The sequence below is a fragment of the Pseudophryne corroboree genome, chromosome 5, assembly GCF_028390025.1.
Source record: "Pseudophryne corroboree isolate aPseCor3 chromosome 5, aPseCor3.hap2, whole genome shotgun sequence".
In the NCBI taxonomy this organism is placed as follows: Eukaryota; Metazoa; Chordata; class Amphibia; order Anura; family Myobatrachidae; genus Pseudophryne; species Pseudophryne corroboree.
The window spans coordinates 55,093,974-55,121,129 of record NC_086448.1 but is presented as its reverse complement, the minus strand read 5'-3'; the positions used below and the strand labels follow the sequence as shown (position 1 = coordinate 55,121,129).

Here is a 27,156-nt window from a genome sequence, read left to right as displayed (position 1 = left end):
CTTACTCCTCTCCTTATTATTCTCATTACCCTGGGTATGAGAGGCAGAGAAGGGAACACATACACCGACTGGTACACCCACGGTGTTACCAGAGCGTCCACAGCTATCGCCTGAGGGTCCCTTGACCTGGCACAATATCTTTTTAGCTTTTTGTTGAGGCGGGACGCCATCATGTCCACCTGTGGCCTTTCCCAACGGTGTACCATCATTTGGAAGACTTCTGGATGAAGTCCCCACTCTCCCGGGTGGAGGTCGTGTCTGCTGAGAAAGTCTGCTTCCCAGTTGTCCACTCCGGGAATGAACACTGCTGACAGTGCTAACACATGATTTTCCGCCCATCGGAGAATCCTTGTGGCTTCTGCCATCGCCATCCTGCTTCTTGTGCCGCCCTGTCGGTTTACATGAGCGACCGCCGTGATGTTGTCTGACTGGATCAGCACCGGCCGGTGTTGAAGCAGGGGTCTAACCTGACTTAGGGCATTGTAAATGACCCTTAGTTCCAGAATATTTTTGTGTAGGGAAGTCTCCTGACTTGTCCATAGTCCTTGGAAGTTTCTTCCCTGTGTGACTGCCCCCCAACCTCGAAGGCTGGCATCCGTGGTCACCAGGACCCAGTCCTGTATGCCGAATCTGCGGCCCTCTAGAAGATGAGCACTCTGCAGCCACCACAACAGCGACACCCTGGCCCTTGGAGACAGGGTTATCCGCCGATGCATCTGAAGATGCGACCCGGACCACTTGTCCAACAGATCCCACTGGAAGATCCTTGCATGGGACCTGGCGAATGGAATTTCTTCGTAAGAAGCTATCATCTTTCCCAGGGCTCGCGTGCATTGATGCACCGACACCCGTATTTGTATTAGGTGGTCTCTGTCTAGAGACGACAACTCCTTGGACTTCTCCTCCGGGAGAAACCCTTTTTATCCTGTTCTGTGTCCAGAACCATACCCAGGAACAGTAGACGCGTCGTAGGAACCAGCTGCGACTTTGGAACATTCAGAATCCAGCCGTGCTGTTGTAGCACTTCCCGAGATAGTGCTACTCCGACGAACAACTGCTCCCTGGACCTCGCCTTTATAAGGAGATCGTCCAAGTACGGGATAATTATTTCGGCCATTACCTTGGTAAATACCCTCGGTGCCGGGGACAGACCAACGGCAACGTCTGGAATTGGTAATGACAATCCTGTACCACAATTTTGAGGTACTCCTGGTGAGGAGGGTAAATAGGGACATGCATGTAAGCATCCTTGATGTCCAGTGATCCCATGAAATTCTCCAGGCTTGCAATAATCGCCCTGAGCGATTCCATTTTGAACTTGAACCTTCGTATATAAGTGTTCAAGGATTTCAATTTTAGAATGGGTCTCACCGAACCGTCTGGTTTCGGTACCACAAACATTTTGGAATAGTAACCCCGGCCTTGTTGAAGGAGGGGTACCTTGATTTCACCTGCTGGAAGTACAGCTTGTGAATTGCCGCCAGTACTACCTCCCTTTCTCCGAGGGCAGCAGGCAAGGCTGATGTGAGGTAACGGCGAGGGGGAGTCGCCTCGAACTCCAGCTTGTATCCCTGTGATACTACTTGCAGAACCTAGGGATCCACCTGTGGGCAAGCCCACTGGTCCCTGAAGTTCCCGAGACGCGCCCCCACCGCACCTGTCTCCACCTGTGGAGCCCCAGCGTCATGCGGTGGACTCAGAGGAAGCGGGGGAAGATTTTTGATCCTGGGAACTGGCTGTCTGGTGCAGCTTTTTCCTTCTTCCCTTGTCTCTGTGCAGAAAGGAAGCGCCTTTGACCCGCTTGCTTTTCTGAAGCCGAAAGGACTGTACCTGAAAATACGGTGCTTTCTTAGGCTGTGAGGAAACCTGAGGTAAAAAAATTTCTTCCCAGCTGTTGCTGTGGATACGAGGTCCCAGAGACCATCCCCAAACAATTCCTCACCCTTATAAGGCAGAATCTCCATGTGCCTTTTAAAGGCAGCATCACCTGTCCACTGCCGGGTCTCTAATACCCTCCTGGCAGAATGGACATTGCATTAATTCAGGATGCCAGCCGGCAAATATCCCTCTGTGCATCCCTCATATATAAGACGACGTCTTTAATATGCTGTATGTTAGCAAAATATTATCCCTGTCTAGGGTATTAATATTATCTGACAGGGTATCAGACCACGCTGCAGCAGCACTATTTATGCTGAGGCAATTGCAGGTCTCAGTATAGTACCTGAGTGTGTATATACAGACTTCAGGATAGCCTCCTGCTTTTTATCAGCAGGCTCCTTCAAAGTGGCCGTATCCCAAGACGGCAGTGCCACCTTTTTTGACAAACGTGTGAGCGCCTTATCCACCCTAGGGGATATCTCCCAATGTGACCTATCCTCTGGCGGGAAAGGGTACGCCAGCAGTAACTTTTTAGAAATTACCATTATCTTATCGAGGGAACCCACGCTCTTTACACACTTCATTCACTCATCTGATGGGGGAACAAAACACTGGCTGCTTTTTCTCCCCAAACATAAAACCCATTTTATGTGGTACTCGGGTTCATGTCAGAAATGTGTAACACATTTTTCATTGCCGAGATCATGCAACGGATGTTCCTAGTGGATTGTGTATATGTCTCAACCTCGTCGACACTGGAGTCAGACTCCGTGTCGACATCTGTGTCTGCCATCTGAGGTAACTGGCGTTTTTTGAGCCCCTGATGGCCTTTGAGACGCCTGGGCAGGCGCGGGCTGAGAAGCCGGCTGTCCCACAGCTGTTTCGTCATCCAGCCTTTTATGTAAGGAGTTGACATTGTCGGTTAATACCTTCCACCTATCCATCCACTCTGGTGTCGGCCCCACAGGGGGCGACATCCCATTTATCGGCCTCTGCTCCGCCTCCACGTAACCTTCCTCATCCAACATGTCGACACAGCCGTACCGACACACCGCACACACACAGGGAATGCTCTGACTGAGGACAGGACCCCACAAAGTCCTTTGGGGAGACAGAGAGAGAGAGTATGCCAGCACACACCAGAGCGCTATATAATGCAGGGATTAACACTATAATTGAGTGATTTTTCCCCCAATAGCTGCTTGTATACACATATTGGGCCTAAATTTAGTGCCCCCCCTCTCTTTTTAACCCTTTGAGCCTGAAAACTACAGGGGAGAGCCTGGGGAGCTGTCTTCCAGCTGCACTGTGAAGAAAAAATGGCGCCAGTGTGCTGAGGGAGATAGCCCCGCCCCTTTTTCGGCTGACTTTTCTCCCGCTTTTTTCATGGATTCTGGCAGGGGTAATTTATCACATATATAGCCCTGGGACTATATATTGTGATGATTTGCCAGCCAAGGTGTTTATATTGCTGCTCAGGGCGCCCCCCCCCCCCCCCCAGCGCCCTGCACCCATCAGTGACCGGAGTGTGAGGTGTGCATGAGGAGCAATGGCGCACAGCTGCAGTGCTGTGCGCTACCTTGTTGAAGACAGAAGTCTTCTGCCGCCGATTTTCCGGAACACTTCTTGCTTCTGGCTCTGTAAGGGGGCCGGCGGCGCGGCTCCGGGTCCGAACATCGAGGTCGGGTCCTGTGGTCGATCCCTCTGGAGCTAATGGTGTCCAGTAGCCCAAGAAGCCCAAGCTACCACCAGTTAGGTAGGTTCGCTTCTTCTCCCCTTAGTCCCTCGCTGCAGTGAGTCTGTTGCCAGCAGATCTCACTGTAAAATAAAAAACCTAAACTATACTTTCTTCTAGGAGCTCAGGAGAGCCCCTAGTGTGCATCCAGCTCAGCCGGGCACAAGATTCTAACTGAGGTCTGGAGGAGGGTCATAGTGGGAGGAGCCAGTGCACACCAGGTAGTCCTAAAGCTTTCTTTAGTTGCGCCCAGTCTCCTGCGGAGCCGCTATTCCCCATGGTCCTTACGGAGTCCCAGCATCCACTTAGGACGTCAGAGAAATATATATATTTTAATCTGCTGGTGCAAAATAAAATAGATCTGTATCACTTTTTCTGATGGCAGCATTTTGAACATATCACGACTCCGTTGCGACAGATCTCCTAAAATACTTTGTTTTTTTGTTAGTAACCTTTTCTCATATATCTCCCACATACTGCGTACATGCTAGCCGATGACTTTACCAACTGCCTTTACAATCCTATCCAGCGACCTGCGCTCTACTGACGTACAATTCCCGCACCAAACCAGAATCCCATATGTCAGTACACTTTCTATAGTACAACAATGAAAATGTACTAAAACATATGGCGGTTTCTCAGCAACAGGGAACCTCTGAAGAAATCTTCAGGCAGCATTCACTATTCATGTAGGAAATCCCATGGTCTGGAAGATGCCTATTTGTGTAGGAATATAACCAATGTCTTCATCAGCAGAGGTTCAACCTGACTTGTGCCCCCTGTGTCACCTCCTGCCCCATGTACCTTCCAGCCTCCCGCCACATGTCTCTCCAGCATTATGCCCCATCATTCCAGCCTGCCACCCCTTCACTCCAGCCCACCCTTTTTATAGCCTCATGTCTCTCCAGCCTCCCTCCCCTTTCATTCCAGCCTCCTGAGTCTTGCCACTCCAGCCTCCTGAGTCCTGCTACAACAGCCTCTTTCCCCCTGTCACTCTAGACTACTGCCCCATGTCTCCTGTGTCACCTCAATAGCTGGCCCACTCCAACTGTCCTTCTTTTGATCAGTTGCTTGCTCCTCTTTGTGCTCCTCTTCCTCAGTTGTGAAGCAGGCAGACAGGGTCACGGCTGGAAGTGCACAGCTGGCGGCAGGGCCGGATCTAGGCCTTGTGGCGCCCAGGGGGGGGAAATAGGGGCGTGGATTCGGAGAAAGGGCGTGGTCAGTTATGCCCCCTGTAGCTGTGCCCTCAGCAGTTGTGCCCCCTGTACTGTGCCCGCTGTACTGTGCCCCCAGTAGCGTCGATCACCATAAAAAATTAAAAAATAAAATAAGTAAAAAAATACTCACCAACCATCCCCGCTCCTGTTTCCCGCCCGCTGCTGTCCTTCGTCTCCGGCAGCCGGCGCCACTCCTCGGATCTATTGGAGAGACGTCATGACGTCTCTCCCATAGCACAGCATAGACACTAGAGATCAATTATGACCCCTAGCGTCTATGTGCCAGACACAGATACGGGGGGCACCACCAGTAGCTGATCTTACTGCGGTGCCCTCCGGAAGGCGGCGTCCTGGCCAAAAATACTGCGTGCCCATAGCAAGATCCGCTACTGGCTGGCGGCTCCTCTTTGTGCCAGGAAGCAAGATGTCACAACATCAGCATTGTGCTCCCGGCAGCACTGGCAGCAGCCAGACAAGAATAGGAGGTGCTGCTGCTGTCACGCCGCCGAGCCCTATTAGTACAGGATTATAGCAGATGGTGGCGCCAGAGCCGGCCCCAGGCATAGGCAAACTAGGCAAATGCCTAGGGCATTTGGCATGCCTAGGGGCACCAGCAGCTTCTGCTGATTAAAATGATATGCGGCATGCCTATATTCTGTGTGTGACTTCGGCTGTATCTGCATACAAAATGCTATGTTGCAGTGTATTCCTGGAAATCACTGTAAAGTAGCATTCCTTATGCAGATACAACCACAGTCACACACAGAATATAGGCATGCTTGTGCATCCTAGTCACATAGTAATGCAAATAAGACTAATTTTCAGCAAAAAAAAAGGTGCCAGACGTTAGCAGAGCTTCCAGCTGACTCACGTCAGGCATCTCCTGCTGCATGGCATATTGCGGCAAGATGTATGAGGACACATCTGTATCCAGGCAGAGGCAGAGGTCACAGTGTTAGCGGTCGTGTGAGTAGTGCGTGTGGGTGGGTTGGTTGCACAATAATGTTCAGCATATGTGTAAGGGGCATTGTGTGTGTCGTGTATAAATACATGAAATCTGCGGCATACATGTAAGGGACATTATGTGCATAAGGGCATTAATAAAGGTTGGCATAATGTGTAAGGCGTATTGTGTTTATAAGGACATTAATAATGTGTGTCATATGTGTGAGGGCATTACTGTGTGGTATTATGTGTATAAGGTTATCGACTGTGTTTCCAATACGTATAGAAAGGGAACTACTATGTGATCTAATGCGAATAAAAGCAATATGCTGTGATGTAATGTAAAAAACAGGCACTACTGTGAGGAGTAATGTATATAAGGTAAAGTGGTACTTCTGAGTGATGTAACATGAATAAGGGACACTATTGAATGATATAATGTGAATAAAGTTGCACTACTGTGTTGTGAAATTTAAATTGGGAGTACTATTGTGTGGCCATGTCCCGTCCCAGCAAAAACACGCCCCTTTTTGGGCTGTACAGCGAACGTGCGCACTGTTCCTATTTAAAATATAGGGTGTAGGAGCACCAAAATAGAACTGCTATGGGTGAGGGGTGATGGTGCTGGGAAAGGGGTGCAGGGTCAGAGGTGGAACTAGCGGTGGTGCTAGGGGGCACCAGATAAAATCTTGCCTAGGGCATCATATTGGTTAGGGCCGGCTCTGGGTGGCGCTGCTGCAGTAAGGTGGTCAGGCAGTACTAGTTTTAATGGTATGCTATGCCGGGCCGTACCACCTTATTTTCACCACGGGGCCACCTTCTCTGTTTGGTCCCAGGCTCCAATCCTCTCATTACCCTGTTCTCTTTACTTACAGAAAACTTGGAAGTATGGGAGATATGGGACAAATGTGGATAATACTTTAGATAGTAAACGGTTGTCACTATTGATTCTTATTCAATGTAATCAATACTGACTCCACAGTGGCATTAGCAGTGAAACTGTCACAAAATGAGGTATGGTAATTCTGCAAATGAGCATTGTTAACAATAGAAAATGCTTGACCAGCTTGTGGAAGGTGGGACTCCAACGTCCTCCTCCATGAGGTCAGGAGTATTGCAGGGTAAGGGAGCAGGGTCCCCAGATTGTGCGGTCCAGCAGGGATTTATCCAATATCTGCCACTACTCATAATCTAGAACAGGCATTCCCAACCACAGTCCTCAAGGCACACTAACAATGCAGGTTTTAGTGCTATCCAGGCTGCAGCACAGATGGTTAAATCAAAATCACTGAGGTGCTAATTAAGTCACCTGTGCTCAAGCCTGGATAGCACTAAAACCTGCACTGTTAGTGTGCCTTGAGGACCGTGGTTGGGAATGCCTGATCTAGAACATTGAGAATTGCAAATATAAAATGCCTCTGTATTTTATATGGGGTGACACATGTACTTTATAAGGTGGCCCTTGGTGTAATTAGAATATACTGCGCATACAATGGTTTGTTTTTTCTTCTAAGGGCCATTACTGTGTGACTGGGGGTGCAAATTCTGTTGCGACTATGATTATTTACGTAACGGATTAGCAAAATGATGCAAATGACGAAAGCCACCAGGATTTGAGTTGGTGTCTCAGGTGCCAAGACACAGTCACCGGCTCAGACATGCCACTGATATAGACGCAACACGCCTGTGTTTCAGTCACCACCCCCACCGTTATGTTCATAAAACAATCCCTGTTTGTCAGTCACTCTGTGTTCAAGTCCTCACTAATCTATCGCGGGACATGCGCAGTGCGGTTCCAACATGGGCAGTATTATAAAAGCGCTCAGTTCTGCAAACATTTTAGAAGCATTAATAAATTTTCTTATAATGGGATGTGCTACCTTGCTGGGGCTTAGTACTACAACATAGGAACAAGGCCGCAGGTGCACCATACAACCATTAACATTATAATAACCATCATATCCGAAGTTCTTGCCATATATTGGTCAATATATGAGCCTGCCCACCTACTTCATGGTGACCTCATCGGACAGGTCCCTATCATTATAGGGGTCCGACTTAATTAGTACCTCAGTCACTTTAATTTAGTCATCTGTGCTCAAGCATGTCTATCCATAAATCCTGGACTGTTAACTTGGCGATATTGAAGGACAATATAAGCGATGGGCAGTACGGATGGTGTAATGGTTAGCATTACTGCCTCACAGCACTGAGGTCATGGGTTCCATTCCCACCATGGCCCAAACTGTGTGGAGTTTGTATATTCTCCCCGTACATGCGCAGGTTTCCTCCCACAATCCAAAAATACACTGTAGGGTTAATTGGCTCCCAACAAAATTAACCCTAGTGTGAATATGTGTGCATGTACATATGGTAGGGAATATAGGGGGACATTCCGAGTTGTTCGCTCGCTAGCAGTTTTTAGCAGTCATGGGGGAGTGTATTTTTGCTTTGCAGAAGTGCGAACGCTTGTGCAGCAGAGCGCCAGCAAAAATATTTTGTGCAAAACAAGACCAGCCCTGTAGTTACTCTTCGTGTGCGTTGATTCTAACGACAGAGGGATGGCTTTTGACGTCACACACCCGCTCAGCGTTCGCCCAGCCACGCCTGCGTTTTCCCTGGCACGCCTGCGTTTTTCTAAGCACTCCCTGAAAATGGTCAGTTGACACCCAGAAACGCCCCTTTCCTGTCAATCTTCTTGCGGCCGCCAGTACGAAAGAAAACGTCGCTAGAACCTGTGCAAAACCACAAAAGCCTTTGTACACATGCGACGCAAGTGCGCACTTCGGTGCATACGCATGTGCAGAAATGCAGTTTTTTAGCCTGATCGCTGCGCTGCGAACAATGGTAGCTAGCGATCAACTCGGAATGACCCCCATAGAGTATAACTCCACTGGGGCAGGGACTGATGTGAATGGGCAAATATTCTCTGTAAAGCGCTGCGGAATATGTGTGCGCTATATAAATAACTGGTAATAAATAAATAAATATTGTTCAAAACTGAATGATAAATCATTGATATCGTGTGGATGCATCAACAATGAACGATGCGCGACCCCGCAGTCGTTCATCGTTGGCCGATCATCATTTATTCATGCAAGCCAATTTGGACAATATCGATGTAATTTAATTGTCATATCGTCCAAATCGGCCTTACAAATCATCTAGTGTGTATGTAAAAAAATCGGTGATGAAAAATCGGTCAACGATAATATCGTTGTTGGTCGTCAAAATCGGCCAAATCGCCAAGTGTGTAGGACCCTTTAGAGTGTCTTGAGGACCGAGTTTGAGATTCCGTAAGTGATTCTCTGTAGCAGTGTTTAATCCAATAGATCTCTTGCAATCAATCAAGGCGCGTGTCACTCAGGTGCACATTTTTGCATCTTGAAGCCTTTATAAAAGACTATTAGAATATTCATGCAAAATGAGGAAAGAACATGAATTGTGAAGAGATACTCGCACATCTTGCAAGACTTGTTATCGGGCCGGGCCACGGCGGCAAACTGCTGTCGGAATTATATGTATGCGCCCGCGTTTTTGCCTCATGCGAAAATCAATTGCTGAGCTGTAGGATAAGGGTAATTGAAGAGAGGCTGAAACCACAATGGAAAGGTGCTCTGAAAGATTGTTGTTCTGTTACAAACCACAGGCTGTTGCAATATTAATTCTTAGAAGAGAAAGTGACACAAAGTACAAGGTAGTGTCTGTCCACTTGTCGCCCGTTCTTCAACCGCCACCGGGTATCTGCTCTATTACATAACTTCATGCCGGGTCGCCTCGCTGTGCCAGCGATGTCTCTGTCTTCTTTTAATTAATTGCTTTCCTTTGAGGCTAATAATGTGATAACAATGTTTCCTGAAGAACAGGGAAGAAGGTTGCTCAAATATGATTCACACATTTCTCTCTCCCTATGGGGCTTAGGTTAGGTATAACCAGATCATTTAGATTCCGAATGTTATATTTGCACAATTTATAACTGAAGACAGGTTGAATAATCACCGGACTGATATGCAAACATAGATTACAGCGCCGGAACGGTTTCTTCCTTTTACAGAGCATGTTCTTCTCTCAAGCAATTGCTGAGAAGTCCGCTCACAAAGGATCGGTACAGGACGCACTTAGAGGCTGAGTCTTAATTAGGCGCAGCGACGTCCATGTTTCTGGATTTTGACGCAGTCACGTCTGTAACTTTATGCTAATATTAGTATAAGCCCTTACCTTTTGCCTGAATGTGTAAGGACTGGGTCGCTCACTCTGTGTGATGGGATGCAGTTGATAAGCCGGCGGTCGGGATACCGACGCTGGAATCCCGACCGCTGACAATGCCGCCAGCCGGAATATCAGCTAACAGGGGCTATTCCCACTCAGGAGTGTCCACGACGGGTTGGGTATGGCTTACCGGCGGCCGGGATCCCAGGGTCGGTATGCTGACCTCCAGGATCCCAACCGGCCTCAACCCCGTGTGACTTTGGATGCAACAATCCCTATTGATGCATCTTTACATGCAACCATTGGTTGCACCAGCAAAACTTGCACCCGCCCCATTCTAGTGCAGAATCTCCGTCAGAGCTTGGCCTCCAAAGTGCGATTAAGTGTCTGAGTATGCAGCCAGTTATGTGATGCGGGTGCATCTCTGCGCGTCTGATTAGCTACCTCCCAATCACCGCTCAGGAACACCCGATACATTTCCAATGGATTTCTGAGACCGCGCATCTCAGCTGGTTCTGCGACTTTGTATGCTCACACCGTGGGACGCACGCGCTGTGCGACCTTTGAGCGACTTAGACGCATGCACATTTGAAAAACATTGACCATTTGCATGAGTTTCGCCATTGCGTGTGACCTTAGTACTTGCTGAGAGATCATAAAACGTAAGGGCCTAATTCAGATGTTCATACAACTGAGCATTACCGGCCGGCATTAAGCAATGAGAGGTAGGTTTTCCCCAAATCCCAGTCCTTTACCCCCCTGCACCCAATGCAGCATCACGCGAAGGAGGTGGATGAAGCCATGATGGAATTTAAAGAGAATTTGTCACTTTTGATAGAAAACATGCAGCACGTTAAGCATTATCTAAGTGTATATATACAGTATATATATCTATATATATCTATATATATCTATATATATCTATATATATATATATATATATATATATATACAGTGCTCAAAGCGGACCGGTATGGCACTTCAAGCACTGAATTTCCCCCCCCCCTCTACGCAGCCACTGCCGGCACTGATAGCTCTGAAATGCAGCGATGCAGCGCTGCCAATCGGAGCTGTGGAACCTGCAGCCAATCGGTCAGGGAGGATTTCAAATGGTGGCGGTCAGAGGGACCTCATGGCTGTCGCATCAAAGGCCTCCCCACCGCCGCCGCCAACAGCCTCCTCCTCACCGCCGCCGACTGCACCTCTGCAGAGCCGCCGAAGGTAATGTTCCCCTGCTTACCTATGTCCCTCTGTCACTCTCTCTGTCCCTGCTGTCACTCTCCCTGTCACTCTCTCTGTCCCTGCTTTCACTCTCCCTGTCCCTGCTGTCACTCTCTCTGTTACTGCTGTCACTCTCTCTGTTCCTGTTGTCACTCTCTGTCCCTGCTGTCACTCTCTCTGTTTCTGCTGTCACTCTCTGTCACTGCTGTCACTCTCTCTGTTCCTGTTGTCACTCTCTGTCCCTGCTGTCACTCTCCCTGTCACTCTCCCTGTCACTTTTGTCACTCTCCCAGTCACTGATGTCACTCTCTCTGTCCCGGCTGTCACTCTCCATGTCACTGCTGTCACTATCTCTCCCTGTCCCTGTTGTCACTCTCTGTCCCTGCTGTCACTCTCCCTGTCACTGCTGTCACTCTCTCTGTCCAGGCTGTCACTCTCTCTGTCCCGGCTGTCACTCTCCCTGTCACTGCTGTCACTCTCTCTCCCTGTTGTCACTCTCCCTGTCACTGCTGTCACTCTCTCTCCCTGTCCCTGAATTGTGAATCATGGCCCTCATTCCGAGTTGATCGGTCGCAAGGCGAATTTAGCAGAGTTACACACTCAGTGCTTGTCGTTCCTGGCTTGACGTCACAAACACACCCAGCGTTCGCTCAGACACTCCCCCGTTTCTCCAGCCACTCCTGCGTTTTTTCCGGAAACGGTAGCGTTTTCATCCACACGCCCATAAAATGCCGTGTTTCCGCCCAGTAACACCCATTTCCTGTCAATCACATTACGATCGCCGGAGCGATGAAAAAGCCGTGAGTAAAAATACTATCTTCATTGTTAAATTACTTGGCGCAGTCGCAGTGCGAATATTGCGCATGCGTACTAAGCGGATTTTCATTGCGATGCGATGAAAAATACCGACCGATCAACTCGGAATGAGGGCCCATATTGTGTGGGAAAATGTGAATTTTGGCTCATACTGGGTGGCATATAGTGAATTTTGTCTCATTCCGTGTGGCATATAGTGAATTTTTGGCTTATTCCATGTGGCGTAATGTGAATTTTGGCTCATTCCGTGTGGGATAATGTGTAAGGGGCACCAGTACTAGATAGTATAAGGGGTCCTACTATTGTGGTGCATAATGTGCATATGGCGTGGTACACTATGGACACACCCTTTTTGAGTGCATAATTGCAACCTTCACTTTTCCATACCCCCACTTTAAAATTTTCACTTCGACCACAGTGTGTATATATAATTATTTATTTATTTTGCAAAAGAGAGTGCACTGGTTTTATAAACTATGAGAAAAACTGCAAAATGTTTACATTTAAAGAATGCAGAAGACAGTTTACAAGAGTGATGGGGCTCATATTTCAGGGGAGAGTTGGGACAATTCTCAGCCTGGGTCAGGGAAAAGGGAAAGTACAACATGTTGAAAATCATTGGTTTGTGATTCTGACCAAAATATTATTGGTTTCGATTTTTAACATGCTATTTTTTGCCAATTCCTTAACGGAACGTCGATCATCAATGTCCGCCATGCGGCATCATGGAATCAGAAACTTATTAATGAGGCCCATATATAAGGGTAATATCGGGTCAACACCCCATTGTCCTGATGCCTGGTCCACCTGCTGATCGGGTTGGCAGAACAGGGAATCGGGGCCTTGGATGTATGGCCCAAGCAGTGGCGGATACAGACAGGGGCGAAAAGGGCGAACGCCCCCCCTACACATATTGCGGCGGGTCCGGTTACCACGATGACCAGCACCTGCGGGCTGCGGCAGCACTAACACAGCCGCCGTGCCCGTGCCCGCCGCCGCTGAGAGTCTAAGTGAGGGAGAGAATAGTAAGTGCAGGGGGCCGGAGCAAGCAGTGTGTTACTCACTGTCTTCTCCGCCGCGCCCGGCTCCCCTCCCCAGTCCCAGCGGTAGCGTCTATTTTCCCTTTATGGAGAGGACCTTCCAGGTCCTGATCACGAAGGGAGCATAGACACCCTGTCTCAGCCGCTCCGGATCCTCCGGATCCTCAGTGATATGATGCCTCTGCGCAATGACAAACACTGTCATGCGCAGTAGGCATTTGTGGATGCCAAGGATTCATTCAGGGTAGAGGCTAGATCCAAGTGGCCTAAGGGACCTTTTCCGTCAGGGGGAGGGGCCACACCACAAGGGGGAGGAGCTATGCCAGCGGTACAGTTGGTCTAGTATCCACACCACCAACTATTACCTTTAGTAATTAGGTGGCGAGCGAAGCGAGCCACCGTGCCCGAAGCGTGGCGAGCGAAGCGAGCCCGCGAGGGTACTTTTCGGGTACCTTGTTCAGCCGCAGCTCCTCCCCCTGGTGACGTGTCTCCTCCCCTAGGTACGTCAGAAGGTCCCTTCTCCCACTCCAATATAGAACCAACCATTCATTCAGGGGCAGCCTGGCGCCATTTTTACAGCAGCGGAGGAGCGGGCACGGAGAGAGGAGCTAAAATCTGTAATTGCCTCGTTGTATGTCGGTGAGCTGTCTAGATCTGTCACTCTGTCACTTTCCCTGTCACTCTGTCACTTTCCCTATCCCTTTATCACTCTCCCTGTCCCTATGTCCCTGCTGTCTCATTCCATGGCATGATGTGAATTTCGGCTCATTCAGTGTGCTATAATGTGAATTTCGGCTCATTCAGTGTGCTACAATGTGAATTTCGGCTCAGTCAGTGTGCTATAATGTGAATTTCGGCTCATTCAGTGTGCTACAATGTGAATTTCGGCTCAGTCAGTGTGCTATAATGTGAATTTCGGCTCACACCGTGTGCTACAATGTGAATTTCGGCTCATTCAGTGTGCTATAATGTGAATTTCGGCTCATTCAGTGTGCTACAATGTGAATTTCAGCTCATTCAGTGTGCTATAATGTGAATGTCGGCTCATTCAGTGTGCTACAAGGTGAATTTCGGCTCATACCGTGTGCTACAATGTGAATGTCGGCTCATTCAGTGTGCTACAATGTGAATTTCGGCTCATTCAGTGTGCTATAATGTGAATTTCGGCTCATTCAGTGTGCTATAATGTGAGTTTCGGCTCATTCTGTGTGCTACAATGTGAATTTTAGCTCATACCGTGTGCTATAATGTGAATTTCGGCTCATATCGTGTGCTATAATGTGAATTTCGTCTCATTCAGTGTGCAACAATGTGAATTTCGGCTCATTCAGTGTGCTATAATGTGAATTTCGGCTCATTCAGTGTGCTACAATGTGAATTTCGGCTCATTCAGTGTGCTATAATGTGAGTTTCGGCTCATTCTGTGTGCTATAATGTGAATTTTGGCTCATACCGTGTGCTATAATGTGAATTTCGGCTCATTCAGTGTGCTACAATGTGAATTTCGGCTCATTCAGTGTGCTATAATGTGAATTTCGTCTCATTCTGTGTGGTATAATGTGAATTTCAGCTCATACTGTGTGCTATAATGTGTACCATTGTTGTCCTATTACTTATGCCATCACAGGATCTATTAAAAGAAATGAGTATACTATTTATATAAAGCATTTTTAACTGCTAAAGTAAATTTATTTCACTTTTTTTTTTTTTATTCCTCTCTGAAAGTGGACTGTGAGCCCAAATCTAGGCTGCATGATTGTGCATGTGTGATCTACGAATGTGCAGATGCATGCAGGAATGGCAATTCGCCAGTCTGTATCACCAGTGCGCAGGGTTCTCTCCAATAACTGGCAACAATAGGAAATTTTAGAAGCGAACGAGAGGGGCATTTCTAAGTGGGAGGAGCTATGATTAGGGGGAGGGGTCATCAATTTTTAAACCGCCTCCCCTAAAAGTTAAGTCTAGATCTGCCACTGGGCCCAAGTAGATGTCACTGCCCTACCGTATACTAAGAAGTTAATGTTAAAAATCACAACAAAGTAAAACAAAAAATAGTAACAAACAGCAGAATATGGAAGCACTAGGGAGTGAGAATTCTCTGAACGCATCATTGATTCCTGTGGATTTTTGGTAAAATATTTAAGAAAAAATAATAATCATAAAATTAAAATTCTATTGTACCATTAAGCAAGAATCTGCTCCTGAGTAGCTCTGAACCTACTCAGCGCTTGCGATCACTTCAGCCTATTCGTGTCCAGATTTGACGTCATACACCCACCCAGCGAACGCCCAGCCACGCCTGCGTTTTTTCAGACATCCCTGCATTTTTGCAAACCCTCCCTGAAAATGGTCAGTTGACACCCAGAAACGCCCCCTTCCTGTCAATCTTCTTGTGGCCGTCAGTGCGACTGAAAACTTCGCTAGAACCTGTGCACAACCACAACGGCCTTTGCACCCGTACAACGCGCGTGCACATTGCGGTGCATACGCATGTGCAGAAATGCCGATTTTTAGCCTGATCGCTGCGCTGCAAACAACGGCAGCTAGCGATCAACTCGGAATGACCCCCATAGCTGGGTGATACGTTCACTTTAACATCCAGAAGTGTAGAAGGGGATGTGTCACAATTGTTCCACAGTATAATTGCCAATACCCATGGAATAAATATACTGCTGTTATTTTGGAAGGATTGTAAATACAGTATATATCTCTCTTTGTGTGATTCTTTCCCAGGTCAGAGAGCTGAGAGAATATTCCCCGGACACACTGATTAAATTGGGAAATACATGTATCTGCCATAAGTCATATCAGCGGTTTTCTTTTTGCTTAAGTACAATCATTGCTCCTTACTTAATGAAAATGCAGTCTTTTCCATAGTGCATGAGCGCCCCCTGCTGACGGAGCACAATACATTCCTGCAGATCAAAGAACATAAAGGGGTTAATTTACTATTAGCCACACTTTTTAAACCCGCCACGTCTTTGGGATTTGAAGGAGCAATAATATTAAATACAGGACACGTCTGCTTTTGTGTTTATTATTATTTAGGCCTTTAAATGCAGATGCTGAGACGACAGAAGATGCAACATCCTTGTTAAATCGCTTTTTTGAATTGGGATAGGTAAACTACTACTTTGTTTATAGTTAGTTATTCCTAGCCACTACTATAGTAGGAATTCACTGTGTACTAGTGGGGGATGTACTGCTATTTTTCACACCTGTAGCTTACCTTTTGTTGTGGGTGGGGTCTCAGAGGGTGGGTGCTGTTAGCAATGAGGTCTTTATCAATGTGTGCATTTATATTTAATCAGTGCTTATTTAGCTGCAAGCCACTGGCTGCATAGCATCTTAGCTGTAAAGCATGACCAGGAGAGAAACAGAAGGACAGCAGACTACCTTCCACACCTGCAATCAACAGCCTACAGAGAGTAACCTAATCCAGTACCACCAACGCCTGCAGCCAGCACAGCCTGGACACTGACCTCCCTGTCTGATTAAGTAACAGCCATACTGATCTCACACATTGCTTTCTGCTCCTCATTTATACTCTCTACAACCACTGTGTAACATTCTCAGCATTTCCGTTCCTTCCATTATTTACCAACAAACCGGTTTCACTGTCTCTGCTTTTACTACATCCCCCTTCTCATTGTTCTTTCTATATTACACCCACTCCATTCTATATTATTCCTCTGAACAACACTACTGTACTGGAATTATGGCTCCTCGATCCTGTCCCATACCAATCCTCACTGCTAGGTCACCCCCCACCCAAATTTCCATACTACCCACACGCATTCAGAACCCAGCCAACCTGATCCCCATCTCCCCTGTCCCCTCCCTTCCCTTCTCCTGTGCACTCTGGAATGCTAGGTCAATTTGCAACAAGTTGCCAACTATCCATGACCTCTTCATCTCCCACTATTTTAACCTTCTCGCCATCACTGAAACCTGGCTCTCCTCCTCTGACACCACCTCCCCTGCTGCCCTCTCCTATGGAGGCCTCTCCTTCACCCACACGGTCAGACCTGATGGCCACCAGGGGGGAGGCATGGGCATCCTACTCTCCCCAAACTGCACCTTTCATGTCGTCCCACCTGCGCCCTCCCTCACCTTCTCCACCTTTGAGGTCCACATTATCCGCCTCTTCTACCCCATTCACCTCCATGTGGCAGTGATCTACCGCCTCCCTGGCCCCTGTTCACCTTTCCTTGACAACTTTGCTGCCTGGCTTCCCCACTTTCTCTCTTCCGACCTCCCCTCTGTCATCCTCGGTGACTTTAACATCCCTATCGACATCACTAATGCAGCTTCCTCTAACCTTCTTGCCCTTTCCACCTCCTTTGGAATTTCTCAATGGTCCTCCACCCCTACTCACAATCTCGGCCACTCCCTCGACCTTGTCTTCACCCACCGATGTGATATCTCTGATTTCTCTAACTCTTCCTTCCCTCTCTCTGACCACCATCTGCTTTCTTTCACCCTCTCATCTTCCCCCCTCCTCTCCACGCCCAGACCCACCATCACCAGACGCAATCTCGGGTCTCTCAACCCCGCTATCCTGTCCTCCCTCGAGACCTTCCTCTCTCCTCTTTCCACTATGACTTGTCCCAACCAGGCAGCCTCCTTCTATAACTCTTCCCTTACCGCTGCCCTCGACTCTGTGGCTCCCCTCTCCTCTGTCCCCCTCCGCCGCTCCAAACCCCAACCCTGGCACACCAAACTTACATGATTCCTACAAAAATGTTCACGCTCTGGAGAACGCTCCTGGAGGAGATCCCACTCTCTGGCGGACTTCCTCCATTTCAAGTTCATCCTCTCCTCCTATAGCTCTGCTCTTTCTCTCACCAAGCAATCCTTTTTCCAAGCACTCATCTCTTCTCAGTCCTCCAGTCCACGCAAACTCTTTGAAACTTTCAACACTCTCCTTCGCCCACCTCCTCCATCCCTCCCCTCCTCCCTCGCTGCCACTGACTTTGCCTCCTTCTTCATCTCCAAAATTGAGGATATTCAAAATTACATCTCCTCTGCTGCCCCCTTGCCCCCGCCATCCCTCCCCTTCAACTATTCCACCCTGTCCTGCTTCCGTCCCACCTCGGACAAGGAAGTCCACTCCTTCATCTTATCCTCTCCCCCCTCAACCTGCCCCTTGGACCCCCTCCCGTCTTCTCCGCTCCCTCCCCCTACTGCCTGCTCCCACCTTGCTCACCTCTTTAACCTATCGCTCTCTACTGGCATCTTTTCCTCACCATTCAAACATGCTCTGGTGTCCCCTATTCTCAAAAAAAACAACCTCCACCCTTCATCACTCACTAGCTACCGCCCCATCTCTCTTCTCCCTTTCGCCTCCAAACTACTTGAACGACTGGTCTACAGCCGTCTCACAAGCTACCTTTCTGACCACTCCATCCTTGATCCACTACAATCTGGCTTTCGCCCACTCCACTCCACCGACACTGCCCTGGTGAAAGTCACCAATAACCTGCTTTCGGCCAAATCCAAGGGCCACTTCTCCTTGCTCATCCTTTTGGACCTCTCTTCTGCCTTTGACACCGTGGATCACCCACTCCTCCTCCACACACTCCAAAACATTGGCCTCTCTAGCATTGTCCTTGACTGGTTTACCGCATACCTCACTAACCGCTACTTCTCTGTGTCTGCCTCCGGAACCACCTCACACCCTTCCATTTTTCCTGTTGGTGTCCCTCAGGGTTCTGTCCTTGGCCCCCTTCTGTTCTCCATGTACACCTCTTCCCTGGGTGCTCTCATTAACTCCTTTGGCCTTCAATACCACCTCTATGCTGATGACACACAACTCTACCTCTCCTCTCCTGATCTGTCCCCCTCTGTCCTCTCTCAGGTATCCAGCTGCCTCTCTGCCATCTCCTCCTGGATGTCTGAGCGCTCTCTGAAGCTCAACATGGACAAAACTAAACTCATTATCTTTCCCCCAGCCAGAGCAACACCCCCTACAAATATCTCTATCACTGTTGACAACACTATCATCTCCCCCGTTCCCCAACTCCGCTGCCTGGGCGTTACTCTTGACTCCCCCCTCTCCTTTGCACCCTACATCCAAGCTCTGGCACAATCTTGTCGGTTCCAGCTATGCAACATTGCTCGCATCAGGCCATTTCTCTCCCAGAGTGCAACTAAACTTATCATCCACTCACTGGTCATCTCACGTCTCGACTACTGCAATGTTCTCCTCACTGTCCTCACTTGCTCCCACCTCGCTCCCCTCCAATCTGTCCTCAACTCCGCAGCTAGGCTCGTCTTCCTTTCCCGCCGCTCCACTTCTGCCACTCCCCTTCGACATAATCTACACTGGCTCCCATTCCCCTACAAAATCCTCTTCAAACTCCTCACCCTCACATACAAGGCCATCTCTAATTCCACTGCTCCCTACATCTCCAACCTCCTCTCCCTTCATACTCCCTCCCGCCCACTGCGGTCGGCTGATGATCGTCGCCTCTCCTCTGCCTTGTTCACTGCTTCCCATGCACGAGTTCAGGATTTTGCCCGTGCTGCACTCCTTCAGTGGAACTGACTCTCCCCAACCTTGCAAAGCTTGAAACGGGCACTGAAAACCCACCTATTTATCAAAGCGTACCCCTCCAAATCATAACCTAGTCCTTAGGCTGCTCCTCCATCCCCCTGTCCCATGCCTTGAACATCTGCTTTGCTTGCATACCGCCATCAGGCTTCCTCCTGCTTGCTTGCACCCAGAGCCAGCCATAGGCATAGGCAAACTAGGCACTTGCCTAGGGCATTTGATATGCCTAGGGGCATCAGCAGCTTCTGCTGATTAAAATGATATGCGGCATGCCTATATTCTGTATGTAGCATTTCATATGCAGATACAGCCACAGTCTCACACAGAATATAGGCATGCTGCATATCATTTTAATCAACAGAAGTTGCTTGTGCATCCTAGCCACATAGCAATGCTAATAAGATGCATTTTCATTAAAAAAAGGTGCCCGACGTTAGCATTGATGCAATATTTATGAGGACACATCTGTATCCAAGAAGAGGCAGAGGTCACAGTGTTAGTGGCAGTGTGAGTGCTGTGTGCATGTGAGTGGGTTGGTTGTGCAGTAGTGTTCGGAATATGTGTAAGGAGCACTATGTGTGTCATGTAAAAATGCATTAATAATGTACAACATGTGTGTAAGGGGCACTATGTGTGTCATTATGTGTATAAGGGCATTAATAATGTGCGGCATATGTGTAACAGGGTACTACTGTATGTGTGTCATTATGTGTATAGGGGCACTAATAATGTGCAGCAAATGTGTAGGGGGCACTATGTGTGTCATTATGTGTATAAGGGCATTAATAATGTGCGGCATATGTGTAAGGGACATTATGTGTAAAAGGGCATTAATAAAGGTTGGCATAATGTGTAAGGCGCATTATGTTTATAAGGATATTAATAATGTATGTCATATGTGTAAGGGGCATTACTGTGTGGAATGTGTGTAAATGCATTACTAACGTGTGGCATTATGTGTATAAGGTGCTCTACTATGTGGCGTTGCGTATAGAAAGGGCACTACTGTGTCGTCTAATGTGAATAAAAAGCAATAGGGTGTGGTGTAATGTGAATAAGGAGCAATTCAGTGTGATGTAATGTGAATAAGGGGCTCTACTGTGAGGAGTAACGTTTATAAGGTAAAGTGATACTACTGTGGGATGTAATATGAATTATGGACACTATCGCATGATCATGTGTGAATAAAGTTGCAGTACTGTGTGGCGTAATTGGAATTGGGGTTATTGTGTGGCCATGCCTCTTGCCAGCAAAAACACACCCCTTTTTGGGCTGTGCGCCAAATGTGCAAACTTTTCCTATTTAAAATATAGGGGGTACAAGGTCAGCGGTGGTGCTAGGGGGCACCAGCCAAAATCTTGCCTAGGCCATCATATTGGTTAGGGCCGGCTCTGCTTGCACCTCATGTCATCTGTCTGTCGCCCCTCCCCACTAGATTGTTAGCTCTTCAGAGCAGGGCCCTCTTTCCTCTTGTTGTCTAAGCCCTCTTCTCGACACATTCCACTCAGCGACCATCTTTACTCAAAAAATATTTGTCGACCATCTGTGTGTCAACAACTGTCATGTCGATCTTTTGAACCTGTCGACCCTTTGTATCTGTTGACCTTAAGCACTGTCGACCTTTCATCTGTTGACCCTTTGTACCTATTGTAACTGTCGACCTAATGCAAGTCGACCACATGAAGTTGACCCATTGACTGTCTACCTAGACACTGTCTATCTATCATCCGGTTAGCGATGAGAGAGAGATGACGATGAGGTGTGAGGCCAAAGTGTATTTACTATTTAATCCAATCCACTAAACCTTACGGTGGCAGTAACAAAAACTTAATACTCACCTTGAAAACTTGTATTCTTTTCTGTGTGTACACCCGTATTCATTCATATTTGTGCCTGTGTGCATGTGCACTGCACTTCAAAAAGCCTTTTGATCTCTATAGGAGAGAGCTTTGCATACATATTGAGTAAGGGTTGATCTAGACAGTTTAACCAGCATTGTGCCGAATTTTTCCAATGAATGTCAATGGTCCATTCATTCCAATGTACAAGTAGTACCCCATTGAAATAAATGAGTAGTTGAAATGAATAGGCCATTCGCATGAATGGGCCGGAGAAGCACTAATCATTTTTTCCCCCTACCCTCAACAGATATTCAGTCTTGATGTGTGATGAAAGCAGGGAGTCCGGGCCTCTTGCTCAACAACAGTCAATCAAAGCGGCTGATGTGGGAAGTGGCTTCTGCTTGGCCGAGAGTTTGGTTGATGCCACAGATGACTAGATTCTTTCAGCAGTGCGGCGAGGACTCCGAATGGAGCCATTTGAGTCATACTATTTTATTCCAGTGGATAACAAGATGTCAGAGTGTGGGAAAGTTGCATTGTAGTAGATAGAAGTGTACTAGTTGCAGCTCCTAACTGAGCAAGTCTACACAGCTACATAATGGTTCTTCATTCTAAATCGAGACCAATGGATTGCCAGGCAGCATGCAAGAAGAGGACCTGGCACTTGTAGTTCTACAAGTGACATCATGCTCAAGCAGGCATGGGTAAGCTAAAAATGTAGGCATGGAAGTGTTGGCACTTCTACAGTTCTACAAGTACTAGCATGCCCAGTTTAGTCGTGCCAGGAGTTCCTGGGTCCAGTAGTGTACCTGAAAAAAAATAAAAATAGATGTTACCCTTAAAATTGTATTTATTTATTTATTTATTTATTTATTGAATTAAAAAATGTAAACAAGATTACAATACAATACATGCGCTTTGAAGTGTCAAAGGCATCTTAAGAGAACAGCAGTTTTGCAAGCTAGATAAAATGCATATTATTCAAATGCAATGTACTGTACATCTGGACTTTTTACGTACACCGCGTCCAGTTCTGCATTAGTTGCTGTATACAGTATATAAGAATCTTGATCCAGGGGTGTGCACATTCCTGGTTAGGTGTGCAGTTGACCAATGTTTTTTGTAGAGAGCTTTGCATACATACTGAGTAAGGGTTGACCTAGACAGTTTAACCAGCATTGTGCCGTATTTTTCCAGTGAATGTCAATGGTCCATTGGTTCCAATGTACAAGTAGTACCCCATCGAAATAAATGAGTAGTTGAAATGACTGCGTCGCTCTGCATATCCACCCCAATTGTCAGCGCACAGAGAAGCAGCACAGGATTGGACGCAGGGTCTGAGAATTATAGCGGGTGTTTCCTGGAGGTAACAGGGGTTGGCGAAGCTAGCATGGGCGAGTTGCTGATAGTGGCTGAGTTCAAAGACCCACAGCTGCTCACACAGGCGGCCATAATCAGACAGAGAAACTGCAGCTGCAATAGGACGGGTGCAAGTTTCCATGGTGCTTCTGATGGTGAGACTAAACAAGCACAGTCGCAGAAATGCAACGGCTTAGGACACTACAAGCAGGAGTCTCAGTTGTTTAATAAAAAATGGAAGCATCATTAGCATAAAGACGCAACTGCGGCAAAAGATGAAGCCGTGCAGACATCCATCTCTGAACAAGGCCCTTTATGTTTTGTAGCAGTCTCTGCAGTTTCACATAGAGATGTGCGGTTAGTTTCTCCAGAAATCCAAATTTTGTGCATCCGAACCAAAATAAAACCTGGTCCGGGTTCAAATCTTCCCGCCGTTTGGAAATTTGGATTTTCAATCCAAATTTTATCGATTTTTATACCACAGAGGGATAAACTTGGCACCTCAATGCCTTTTACACAGTAGATAATAAACAGATTAGTGCAAACAATTTTGTGGAAATAAGTCAATATAAAACACTCCCTATTTTAGTAGGTGGTAGCTGGTAGTCAGTGAAGTGGAGTGGTGAATCACACTAGTGAATAAATAGGAATTGTTAAAGACTCATATTGACCAACGTGTTTCATCTATGCTTCATCCCTTGATGAAGACTACAGCATAGACGAAACGCGTTGTGAAGGACCTCTTACCCTGACTCCATTCATTAGACAGATAAGCGCTTATTTCTGCACTTTCTGTATGTGTGCTACTAACCATTGTATGTGGGAGAAATAACTTTTTATGCCTTACTTTAATTAAAATGTTTTTAATATAAGAAATCTGAAATATCTACTCTATGGTGCAGAGAATTAGGATTGTACACCACCGAATGCATATTATATATTGCTGTTTGAAGATACATACTTGTTAGGAAATACGCACAATGGTTTTATCTTTTTTGCTTTTTCCCCTCATTTACATAACCTATAACATAAATGTATGGACCCACCAATGGTCTGAAGACAATCCTTAAGGTAAGCTCATTTTTATTATTGCGCTATAAGTACTTTATATCCCTATTAGGCATTGTCTTTACCAGCTCTGTTTTATTGATTTTTATCAATAATTATCAATATTTTTTTTTTTATTGATATTAAACCGAATCGAAATCTGATGTCAAACTAAAACACTTGAGGGTGGTTTTGCAGAACCAAAACACGAGGATGAAATTAGAACCTTTAACCAAAACCCAGGGTTCCGCGCGCATCTCTAGTTTAATACTGTATCTTGAACATTTTTTCAATTATAGATCTGTGTATACGCAGAAGACGCACAGTGCATGAGTGGATCTCGTCCTGCGACGTCGTTCTCTGTGTCTTGGATGATTGACAGACTGTGACGGCAGATCTACTGGCCTTTGCAGTAGAGTTCTGACGGCCAGTCTGAGTGCCCTTAGGGTTACTCAAGTGGCCGATGCCTGCCGGATGATGTTCCGATGTGGCATCTTCTTACTTAAGACGCCTTCGTCCTGCGGCGTTTGCATAATATCGGCTGTGTGATTACCGTCCACCTCTAAATCAGCCCCTAGATCTGCACTTTCTGGATCTATTGGTGCTGAAATGACTGTAGCTTTTTGGTTCTGTTCTTTTAATCCTTGCACACTGTATGTCCCATTTGCGTTGGCAGTTGTTGTGACCGGCCCAGTTGCTTGGCAATCTACTTTTGTCGTTAATTAGCAAATCTTTTCATCACCTGTGCATAAATGTCCCAAAGATAGAATCTGCATTTGGTACATTCCGTCCCGTAGTTAAGTCGATACTTAGAACAATGATCTGAGATAATCTGAGACGTTCACCTCTTGCCACCGTACAGTAGGTCCTACATGAATTCAGTGCTGACCTTTCAATGCATGGGTATATGTTGACCTCAGCTGCTGACACTCCTCTGCTGAAAGCCTTTGTGGATTGGCTATGCCAGGAATTATATATCTCCTTCAGTTGTTGTCCCAGTATACGCTCATGCCATGTTCACTGGCTCTTTCAATGTCTTGCTTAATCTGGTCCCATAAAGTGTTCATGCAAACTAGTGTAATGGGAGAAGGCATGGAGTGATCAGTACAAGTAGAAAGTGAAACATAAATCTGGAGAGTAAATATATCACTTACAAAACGGACATCTGCTGGAGTGATCAGTCCCAACAAAATTAGGGGCTTTATCTAAGTCAACAAGTAGTGAAGAAGTCAAAAGCACGCCGGGAGATTTTCTGGGATTATACAATAAGTATTAGAGAGTTCTGTGCGCAGTTAATGGGTATACAGGAATATGCTGAAGAGATATTTCCAATTGTCACAATGATTGGGAGATTATTTGCCCCCAAACCTATATTACAAAGGATTATCACTGAGGGCTAATATATAATAACAGGGATTGAAGCCAGGGCTAAATATGTTTATAATACCCAAGGCACGCACATGCAGCCATAATCAACTGGAAAATAATAACCTTTAACATGTTCATACATCAGCAGTCATAAGTAATAACTCACTGGGAGATTAATCTAGAGATTGGCAGAGAGTAATGATTGCAGCCACCCGATTAATAAACAGTCTAAGGCAGTGATGGGGAACCTTTGGCACTCCAGCTGCTGTTGAACTACACATACCAGCATGCCCTGTTACAGTTTTGCTCCTTGGCTAGGCTAAAAGTGTTGCAGGGCGTGCTGGGATGTGTAGTTCAGAAACAGCTGGAGTGCCAAGGTTCCCCATCAAAGGGTGGAGAGAGTTTTTATGTGAGTGATTCATGGCATCATCACCCTACAGTGACACATTTTGTGTTCTTACACAGTGGAGGAGGGCAGGACAATGATAACACTACTTACAGTATACAATCAAGTACTGCCCATTGCAAATCACTTCCTTGCACCATGGGGCGGGGCTTAGTGACGCAAATAGCAATGCAGATTTTTCTTTGTGTACTTTTTCATCTTTGGTACTGTGTGCAAAACTGGGGCTGATTCTGAGTCCACAGCCAGATTCAGGGGCCCATTTATCAATGAGTTTTAGCTTTTTAAAACTGTTTTGGGTATGATAAATAGTGCTCCAGCCAATCAGCTACAAACTGTCATTTTTCAAATACTTAACAGTTAGGAGCTGATTGGCTGGAGGACCATTGATGATACGCAACAAGTTTTAAAGAGCTAAAACTCGTTAATGAATGGGCCCCTTACTTTCTTATACTAATGCGAGAATCCACAGAACAAATGGTTTGTACTTCTGCAAGTGGGAAACCTGTGCCGCTCATAGATTACTCACCGGCCACGGCAATCATCATCATTAATATTGCACAAGCCCCACGCCAGGTACCAGAGATCCATGAGTAACAGGCTCCCTTTCCGCATAGGTATGAGTCAGAATAGCATGGAACCTTACATACACGCCCCACGCATTAGGCCGGTTACGTGCGATTGCATTGTTGGCGCCCAGTTCAGTCACAAGTGCAGATGCGCCCAAGCTGAGTAAAACTCTGAATCACCAGCACGCGTTTACGCTTTGTGGCAGAGCATTAGTGTGAAAATATACATGCGGAGCGCTCCACAAATGGACTTAAGTTTATCAGCTTCATCTTCTCTATTTAAGGGATGTGTAGGACCTGATTATGAGTCAGAAGGTTATCTAAAGAAAAAAAGAATGAAAAACTGCGCTATTCTTATACACAGCCCCCTTCTAGCTGGTTGCTGCTCGTGACACTATGTGGGAATACTACCGGATCCCACTTGTGGCGTAATAGATGAAGTAGATAAGTGTTTTAGCGCACACCTAGCATGAATGTGTGAATTAAACCTTATGTTTGCAAAAAATATCCACAATGAGACAAAATCATAAAATGTCAATTTATTTGTATTGGATAAAAATAAATGAAAAATAATAATTAAAGATAAATAGAGATATAGAATAGGGTTCTAAAAAGCTTTATAGATCTTAAAAGTGAATGTTAATCTATGTAGCTTATACTACTAAAAACTCTTTTACCCGTTAGTACCGGTACACATGACTGACATACAACATACAAACAAACATGTATATGGATTTCCAGTGGGCACACTAGTTTAGCGTTTTACCCCACTGGTGTATTAACAGTCTCTATCCAGAAAAAAGGATAAGGATTTGCTGTTATCCTTAATAAATGATCAAAATGAGCATTCCTAGTACTGGCTGTTTGTAAAGAGTCTATGTATGCCACTGATAGTCAGGATTAATATGGTTACTGCGGTCAATAGTCCCAATGCTTATTGCAGAGACTG

The 27,156-nt window shown here is 46.5% G+C and overlaps 1 long non-coding RNA gene across 1 annotated transcript in view; it reads left to right on the top strand.

Annotated features, from left to right (window-relative positions):
- The window catches only part of LOC134928777 (uncharacterized), a 329,018-nt gene extending 306,713 nt beyond the window's left edge, over positions 1-22,305 (top strand). The window contains exon 2 of the long non-coding RNA XR_010178000.1: positions 21,769-22,305. This is a non-coding gene — a long non-coding RNA (uncharacterized LOC134928777). The remainder of the gene's footprint in view (positions 1-21,768) is intronic.
- Positions 22,306-27,156: the final 4,851 nt, after the last annotated feature.